The sequence below is a fragment of the Lissotriton vulgaris genome, chromosome 1_1, assembly GCF_964263255.1.
Source record: "Lissotriton vulgaris chromosome 1_1, aLisVul1.2, whole genome shotgun sequence".
Taxonomy (NCBI): domain Eukaryota; kingdom Metazoa; phylum Chordata; class Amphibia; order Caudata; family Salamandridae; genus Lissotriton; species Lissotriton vulgaris.
This window is the reverse complement of record NC_141685.1, coordinates 799,598,284-799,607,575: the sequence shown is the minus strand read 5'-3', so window position 1 is coordinate 799,607,575 and position 9,292 is coordinate 799,598,284. Positions and strand designations below refer to the sequence as shown.

The 9,292-nt window shown below is 42.1% G+C and overlaps 1 pseudogene; it reads right to left on the bottom strand.

Moving 5' to 3' along the window:
* Nucleotides 1–1,521: 1,521 nt before the first annotated feature.
* On the bottom strand, nucleotides 1,522–2,259 carry LOC147747855 (uncharacterized; annotated as a pseudogene).
* Nucleotides 2,260–9,292: the final 7,033 nt, after the last annotated feature.

Genomic DNA, 9,292 nt, shown 5'->3' with positions numbered 1-9,292 from the left:
AAGCTAGCTTGCTGTAACTCGAAATGTCATGGCAAAGTGTCCCTTTGATGCTAACAATTGCCAGGCCATAAAGAAGAGACCAAGGGACATGCAAATCAAGGTTCCAAGAGATCTCTAGATGAAAAACCAGAGTATAAGTGCATAACATTTGTGTGGAATTGCAAAGCCCACTTAAGTTTAAAACAATATATAGTGAAAGTGACCTGCAGAAAAATTCTGCATGCGGATTCGAACCCTAGACCTGGGCTGCATGTATGCGGAAAAAAAGCCCCATGTAAATGTGGGAAGATATTGTCACAGATGAATGTACATTTCTTCATCTGAGTTCAGACCGCGAGGGATCTTACTATTCAGCAAAATGATGTAGCGTGACTCGAGTCTGCATAGTTTAACCTCTCTGTTTCCACCCCTGATGTGACTGGGAACAGAATCTATGACAAATATCTCTGGTCAGCAATGTTGCCCCCATGGTACTTATTATTGTGTCGTGCAACTGGGTATGCTTAGTTATCCTTGTTGATTGCACGAAGATGTTGAAGGTGTTGAAGGTGTTGAGGATACTAACATGAACCATTTGCTTGGTGCTGCCTACGTATACCTTTGGACACAACCATTGTAACACGTACACCACAAAGTCACTCCTACAGTTATAGGACTGGCATATCTTGTGAGACATTTCACACAGTGGCCTGGAGACTTCACTAGTGTTAAGGCCGATGGTACACACCTTGCATTTGTGACACTTGTGGAACCCAGGGGATGTAGATAACCATGAATCCGATCTGACCATCTCTGGGCTGCTTTCAAATAGTTCACCCCTCATAGATTTATCCTGCCTGAAGCAGAGGAGAGGGTGTTTGGGCATAGAGGGCCCAATGATCAGAACACAGCGTATTTATTTATTTATTTTTGAATTTTTTAAAGCGCACTGTTAGCCGAAGGTGTCCTGGCGCTGAGTGATCACTGGTGAGCATGAGCAGGGGAGTTAGTGTGTGAAGAGCCATGTCTTAAGGGCTCTCCCGAATAAGAGCAAATCGGGGATCTGTCTGAGGCTCGAAGGCAGCGCATTCCATGCCTTAGCAGCTCCCAAGGATAGACTTCTACCTCCCCAGCGTATCAGTGCGGGTAGAGGATATTTCTTACTCTTTGCTGGTATGTGTTGTATCCCACGATCATTCTCACAGTATCTTTTGTGTCTTTCGTGCCTCGATCTCTTTGTTTGAACAGCAGTGCTTCCCTTGATATAGCCTGTACCTTGGTCTGTGTGTTTTTCAATAAGACTGGGCTGCAGCCTCTGGTTTGGAAACTGAGATCCAAGTCCGCCTGAACTTTCCTCAAGGAGTGAGATTTGCTGCAATTGCGTTTTATGCACAAGTTTGCAGCATAAGGAATACTTTGCCTCAATTTATTTATTTATTTATTATAAGTTTTGTATAGCGCTAGCTGGACCCAAAGGTATCAGAGCACTTCACATCAGGTACAACAATGTGCCTTAACGGCGAAGGCAGAATCCACATCTGGTCAACTTATGACATTGTAAATAACATTACCACACAGATCATTAGGTCCACAGGGGGTGCTATGTTCTTCCCGTTAAGTTTAGGTGCACTCAAGGAATAGGGCTTTGAGTAAAGTCTTGAATTTCGGGAAATAGGAGGTCATTCTAATGTGGGGGGGATGGAGTTCCAGATCTTGGGTGCATTTCCCGCAAAGGATTTACTTGTAGTTTTGCGTTTCCGAGATTTCAATGGAATGAGAAGGAACGTGTTGGAGCTTCTGAAATTCCTGGACTGACCGGCCCTTTTGAGTTTCGCGGCCAGGTATTCTGGTTTGCCTGTGTGAAGGGCTTTGTGTGTAAGACATGCTGTTCGGAAATTGGCTCGTTGTTCAATTGGGAGCCATTTCAGTTCCTTGAGAGCGGGAGAAATGTGATCGAATTTCTTGGTTCCTGTGACCATTCTAGCTGCGGCATTGAGGGTGGTTTTCAAGGGGCCTAGGTGCGATTTAGCTGATCCGCTCAGGGCTGCGATTCCATAGTCAATTCTGGAGAGCATCAGTGCTTGAGTGGCCTGTTGGAGGTCTTTCGGGGGAAGGAAGGTTTTTATTTTGTAGGGAAGTTTCAGATTGAGGAACGCGCTTTTGGCGGAACCAGCGATGTGTTTTTTCATGTCTATTTTGGGGTCTAGGGTGATACCTAGGGACTTTATAGAGTTCTTCGGCTTGAGGGTGCCATTGAGGGCATCGACGGCTTGGAGCCATTCTTCGATTTGGGGGTTTTCGTCTCTGTTGGAGATGAGTAGCACTTCCGTTTTCTCTTGATTAAGCTTCAGGTGGTTCTGTGAGAGCCATTGTTGAACCTCTTTGAGCGTGTCATTAAGTTTGAGCATGTCGTCCATGGAGGTGGTTTCCAGATAAAGCTGCGTGTCATCAGCGTAGAGGTGGAAGGGGATGTTGGAATTCCTGAGTAGTGTGGTGAGGGGTTCCATGTAGATATTGAAGAGTTGGGGAGAGAGTATTGACCCTTGTGGGACTCCTCTGATGACGGGTAGAGTGTCAGATTCAACATTTTTTATTTTTACTCTTTGTGAGCGATTGTGTAGAAAGGAGGAGAACCAGCTTAGTACCGTCAATTTCATGCCTGCTCTTTCTTGAAGGACTTTGAGGAGCAATGTGTGATCAACTGTATCGAACGCGCCGATAAGTCAAGGAGAATGAGAAGGCAGCATTGGTCTGAGTCAAGTGATTTGTGTAGATCGTCTATGACGTTTAGGATTGCAGTTTCAGTGCTGCATCCCTTTCTGAATCCCGATTGGTGTGGGTCGAGGAGCTTGATGTTCTCCAAGTGTTGGGTTAACTGTGGCAGAACACATCTTTCCAGTATTTTGGATAAGAGAGGTAGGTTCGACACGGGTCTAAAGTTGTTCATATCTTCTGTGTCTAGCCGTGTTTTTTTTTAGTAGCGGCATGACTTGGCTGACCTTGATGCAGTCAGGGATGTTTCCCGAGCTCAGCGAGCTGTTGATGATCTTGCACCAAATTGGGGCTAGGGTGTGTTTCAGGTCTTTGGCCAGATTTATAGGAAGCTGATCCAGGGAGTGGGAGGACGGTTTGGCGTTGGCGATCAGAATGACTATCTCTGCTTCCTGAATGGGCGTGAAGACGGACCAGTGAGTGGGTGGGTTCAATTGGGTGCTGAACGTCAATGCTGGTGTCTTGGTCTCCCTAAGAAAGGAGGGGTTTATGCTGAGAGAGAGGTTGATCTTGATTTTTTCGTTGAAAAAGCTGGCAAAGTTGTTGCATTGTTCTTTGGAAGCCACTAACGCGGATGTTTTTGATTTGGATGTTTGGCTTCTGATGATACTAAAGAGTTCTTTGGGTCGGTTTTTAGCATTATCTAGAGCGGAGCAGAAGAAAGAAGATTTTTTGTTCTTGATGTGTTTGTTGTAGTTTCTGCGTGCTGCTTTGAGTTGTTTGTGGTGATGGGCAGAGGGATTGCTCCTCCAGATTCTTTCTAGGGATCTGAGAAGTCTTCTTTTGTCATTGATGTCAGAGGTGAACTAAGATCTGGAAGGGGTGTTTCTGGTTTTTTTTTAGTTTCAAGGGCGCCAGGCGGTCTAGGGTGGCCGTCATGTTGGAATGTTAGAGAGAGGTGAGATCTGTGGTTGAGAGGTGCTCCGTCATGTTCGGGAGGAGCGTGCTTAGTTCTTCTTCGCGGTTGTTCTGTGCGACTTGGGCAGTATTCCTGACCCATTTGGGAGGAGCTTGTTTTATGGGTTGAGTTGGCGCTTGTTGGTTGATATGGAAAATAATTAAGTGGTGGTCTGACCAGTCTACTGGAATGATATAGTCAATGGTGATAGTGTGTTTGTCCGCAATGATTGCGTCGAGTATCGCTCCTCTGTGGTGCGTTTCTTCAGAGTAGTGTTGTGTCAGATCATTTTCTAGCAGAAGACTATTGAGGGATTGGATGAGTGGGTTATTTGTTTCATTCCATCTTATGTTGAGATCGCCCAGGATTATGTTGTTGGCGTTGTTGAGCGCGCAGGGGAGATTAGGTCTGAGAGCTGCACACCAAATTCCTTGGAATTGCCTGGTGGGTGGTAGAGGAGATGGCATAGTATCGATCTATTTGCGCATGATTTGATGTTGATTGAGAGGCATTCGAAGGAGCTGTACTGGCACGATGAGCTTTCCGTTATAGTGAGAATAATTTTGTGAATGATAGCTAAACCTCCACCTCTCTGCTTATGACGGTCTTCGTGTGTTATTTAAAATCCTGGCAGCACCATCATGTCCATGATGGGGACTGACAGGGTGTTGAGCCAGGTTTCCGTGATAAAAGCTACATCTAGGTCATGGGAGAGGATAGCTTCTGCTAATTCTGTTGCATGTTTGGAGGCAGATCTGCTGTTGATGAGCATGCATTTGATGCAGGGTTCTTCATCGGAACTCAACTTGCTGGGTTGGACTCTGGTTAGGGAGGTTAGGTGTGCCGGGGGTCTGGGGATTCTAGGGGGGGATGATCCCTGCCCACTCCTGTAATTACTTGAATTGAGGACTTGGGTGAGGAGATCGACATGGGGTCCTGTGTTAGGGCAGGTGAGATCCCTCTCTGTGAAGGCTGTGAGGTGATGTGGTCGGGGTTCGCGTGGTGGTCATAAGATGAGGCGAGTATGATCGCTACCTGGGGGGAAAGGGAGGGTTTCACTCTTCTCGGTCTGTCTGCTCGCTTCTCTGACTCTGGTATAGTGACAGGAGGAAGCGATCTGGTGGGATTCGGGGTCATGTTGGGGGGAGGCGATTTGGGCAGTCTGGGAAGGGCAGGGGTAGGGGGGTCAGCGGGCTGTTGGGTGGACACACCAATTTTGGCTAGGGAGGAAAGGATTTCGTTCAGGCCTCGGACCAGGGTTTTGAGCTGAGCTTCCAAAAGCGTGAGGTGGTGCGACATGTCGTTTGTGTGAGTGGGAGGAGAAAGGTGAATGGTGCTCTGTGTTGGGGGTGAGTGTGCGCTTGTAGCGATGTTTCTGAAATGGATCGGAGATGGTGGGGAGTTAACTCTGTGGTTTCAGGGTGAGCTTCACGAAGGCTGGCGTGATGCGTCTGGTTATTCGTGTGGGTGGGAGGGGAGGGAGGGTGTTGTTCTGCGTTGGGGAGGAGTGTGCAGACCCGTCTTGAAGGATGTGGGAGGGCGAGCCGCAAGTGACGTTATTTCTAGTAGTGTTCAGGGGAAACGGCAGAGCTATATATATATATATATATATATATATATATATATATATATATATATATATATATATATATATATATATTTATATGAAAAAGCTCTGAAAAAGTAGACAGCACTCGCAGGGGTTAAATCCAGGTTGGATTTATTAAGCACAAGAAATGAAACACAAAACGCATTCCGGCGGGACATATGTATGTATATATATATACACAGCCTTTTTAACTGTATATATTTTCCACTTAGGGGCAGAAAACTGGTTTATAGTCTTTACTGCACCATGGAAATTCACCTGGGGCTTTTCTTGTTGTTGGTACAAGACACATATAATTGTTAACATACACTTCAATATAGTCGTATATCATCTTAAGAAGGGTTGCCATCTTCATAGATGTCCCTACTGTCTTTATCTATTTATATCATTCAGACATGTATATTCATTGTTATAGTCTATTGTAGTATACATATCATTTGTTGCGTATTTTGCACAGTTATGATGCTTACATTTTTTATATGAACTGTCCAAATTTTAATATGTATGTTATTTAATTTTGATACATTTTAGCTACTATTTATTGATTTTTAATCAAATCGATAAATTGTTATCAAATTGCATACATTTGCACAGTCAATATGTTTACATTTGTTAAAATAGAATGTTTAGTCAATATATGTTTACATTTGCAATTTTGCACTAATACTAGTTAGACTATTACGACGATTATCTTGCATTTAGGCAGATATATTTATTTCTACATATTTTAAATGAAAATTGATAATAGCAAATGACATCACTGAATTTATTCAGTTTAAGATTGTTTTGATGGGCTCATATTTGCATCTATTACCCTTCTGTTCGAAACCTAAGAACTTTAGACATTGTAAGTAGTATGTTGTCTATATCTATGATCACACAATGTCCACTAACACATTTAAAAATAATGGCACACACCGGCCAGACTATCTGTGAGCAAGGGCATCCGCCCAAAACGCGTCAAACCGTTGTGCTGTGGTAACAAATAAACATCTTGCCTGAAATCTTTGGGACTCGCCGTGGTTTTCTGTTCGCCGATGTTGGAGGTGCAGAACCAGTATTTTTGAAATATATATATACATATATATATTCACTGAAGAAACCATAGGTTTCACACCAGTTATAGTTAGGAATTAGCATTTAAAAAACCTAGTAAATTCACTGAAAAAACCATAGGTTTCACACCAGTTATAGTTAGTTGCAAATTTTACTGACATAAAACCAGTGAAATTCCACGTTATAGTTAATTGGGACTCACTATAACTTGCGCGCCTGCAATGCACTGCTGATGACGTCACATATTACATCACTCATGACATGGTCAGTGACATCACTCATGACATCACTGATGACACCACCCAGTGAATATGTGTCTTTCTGAAAAATAAATATGTTTTATATATGTATATGTAAAGGTCGATGGAAGAATAAATGTTTAAATAAGTGTCTAAAAGGATGTTTTAAAAAAAGAAATTGAATGGATAACTGGCTTATTAAGTGTATCTTAGTGAATACATATATTAGCGAATAATGTTTAAATATTTAAATATATGTATCAGTGTTTCACTTTGTGTATAAGTGGCTGCATGGGTTGGTGAGTAGCTACATGTGTGTGTATATGGGTTATTTGATGTTTTTTTAGTATCAGTATGAGTGTCTGTATGGTTTGGTGGGGGTTTAACTTAGCACATAGATGCATCAATGACTGACTCACTGTATGTGTTTTGAAGACAGTACATGTGCAGGACTGTATGGGTGGATGAGTATGTATATGTGTGTGTTAGTGAGTGAATGGCTGTCTCACTAGTGTCTTTATCAGTAACTACATTTGTTTTAATCTAGTATATGTGAGTATTGATGTATATAAGTGAGTATATGTGAGAGTGAGAGATTGTAAGAGTTCCTGTTTAAATAAGTATGTGTTTCTATAAGTGATTGTTTAAGACAGTAAGTATGTGTATGTTTCCTTAGAAGTAAGGTGGTAATGTGTATATAGTTGTATATGCAAATAAATGGATGTTCAATAGTTTATTTGCAAGTGTGAGTATGTGTGTGAGTAACTTGGATGACTGTCGGTGTGTAACAGGATGTATAGGTGTATCACTACATATGATGAGTGTGTATATGTATGAGTGACTATATAGAACTGTTGGTGAATGAGTGGATGTGTATATAGATGGTGGAATTACTGAATTGGTTGTTGTAACTGGTATGGGTATCTCCATTTTTTGAAAATGTTAGTTTCTATTTTTTAATATGTGTTTCAAGGGTTACATTACACTAAAAGGAGGTCAGTCACTCTGTCACAAGGATGGTGTCATCAGTGATGTCATGAGTGATGTCACTGACCATGTCATGAATGATGTAATATGTGACGTCATCAGCAGTGCATTGCAGGCGCGCAAGTTATAGTGAGTCCAACTAACTATAACGTGGAATTTCACTGGTTTTATGTCAGTAAAATTTGCAACTAACTATAACTGGTGTGAAATCTATGGTTTTTTCAGTGAATTTACTAGGTTTTTTAAATGCTAATTCCTAACTATAACTGGTGTGAAACCTAAGGTTTTTTCAGTGAATTTCATAGGTTTTTTAAATGCTAATTTCTAACTATATATAGGGCTTCAAACCTATGTGTTTTTTAGTGAATTTCTAAGGTTTTTTAATAGCAAATGTCTATAGCTAAGAAAGGTAATTTTTTAAAAAATGAATCCTATATTGTATTTTTTTTTTTTTTTACCCTGGAGCGCTCCCGGTGCGCGTACCGGTGAGCACACCGGTAAGCACAGTATTTCGGCGCGCCCCAGTGCGCGTACCGGGGCGCGTCCCGTTAGCGCACCAAAAAAAATAAAAAAATAAAAATAATGAAGGAGTGAGCATGAGGAAAGGGGACAGAGAGATTGGTGTAAAGAGAAAGAGAGATAGAGGGAGGAACACAGGGGGACTGTGTAATAGGTAGTAAGACAGAGAAAAGGTGTAAGAGGAAGTAACTGAGAAAAGGAAAATGAATAAGGGAGCGAAAGAAGAGAAGAAAGAGGAAGAAGACTAAAGCAGAGGTTCTGGGAGAATGTGATGGGTGATGAAAGTAAAAGGAAGGAGAGTAAACTGCCTTGGTATATTCCAATATATGCCAAAGACAGAAATGGAAGTGGTCCAACCAATTTTGTCCACAATTTGAGAAAGCACGGAAACATGTGAATAAATCAGTTTCTGCTTAAATGAGAGACTATGGAATGGGTTCAATATACGACAATAACTTGCATTACAACATGCAAGACATCTACAGAGGAGATGGTGTGCACTTCTCAGATGAGGGGAATAGAATATTCCTCCTGAATTTAAGACTGTGCATTGGAACCTACTTGTAGGTACTTAAATCAGCCACAGAACCCAAAAGCTCTTTTCAGGGCTACCCTACCTCTGATCACTCATAATGATTATCTTTTTCTAACTTTTTTCACTATTTTTCACCAAAGTACGCTCCCCGGTACGCTCCCCGGTGCGCGTACCGGGCGCTCCCCCCGTGAAAAATAAAACATTTTTTTGGGGGGACATAAATGGGCCTCCTAAACCCCCCTCAGAAAACCTAGAGGGTCAGGAGGTGTCTACCGTGCCCCCTTCCACCCATTCCCAACGTTGTTTGTCCTCCATCTTGTGTCTCAATTCTACCGGGGCGCGCACCGGTAAGCGCTCCCAAAAAAATCTGGGAAGTTAATTTACATTAAAACCACTGGAGACACTTACACCAAATATAGAATAGGCCCTACTACACAGCAGTCCCTACCATTTCCCCAAATGTGGTGGACTTCCATCGAGCCATTTGGGCTGTAGCCCTGTCTAAATATCCTGAGGTAAATTACATGACAAAAACACATATGAAGTGGTACAATTTACAACCAATTAAAATGTTACTTTCATTTTCTACTTTTTTTTCCTGACATTTGATTGGTTATGTACAGGAATTTAAATGAAAAATGAGAGGGAAACACTGCCATTTTGACTACAACTACCTGAGATACGTCTTTAAAGGATTT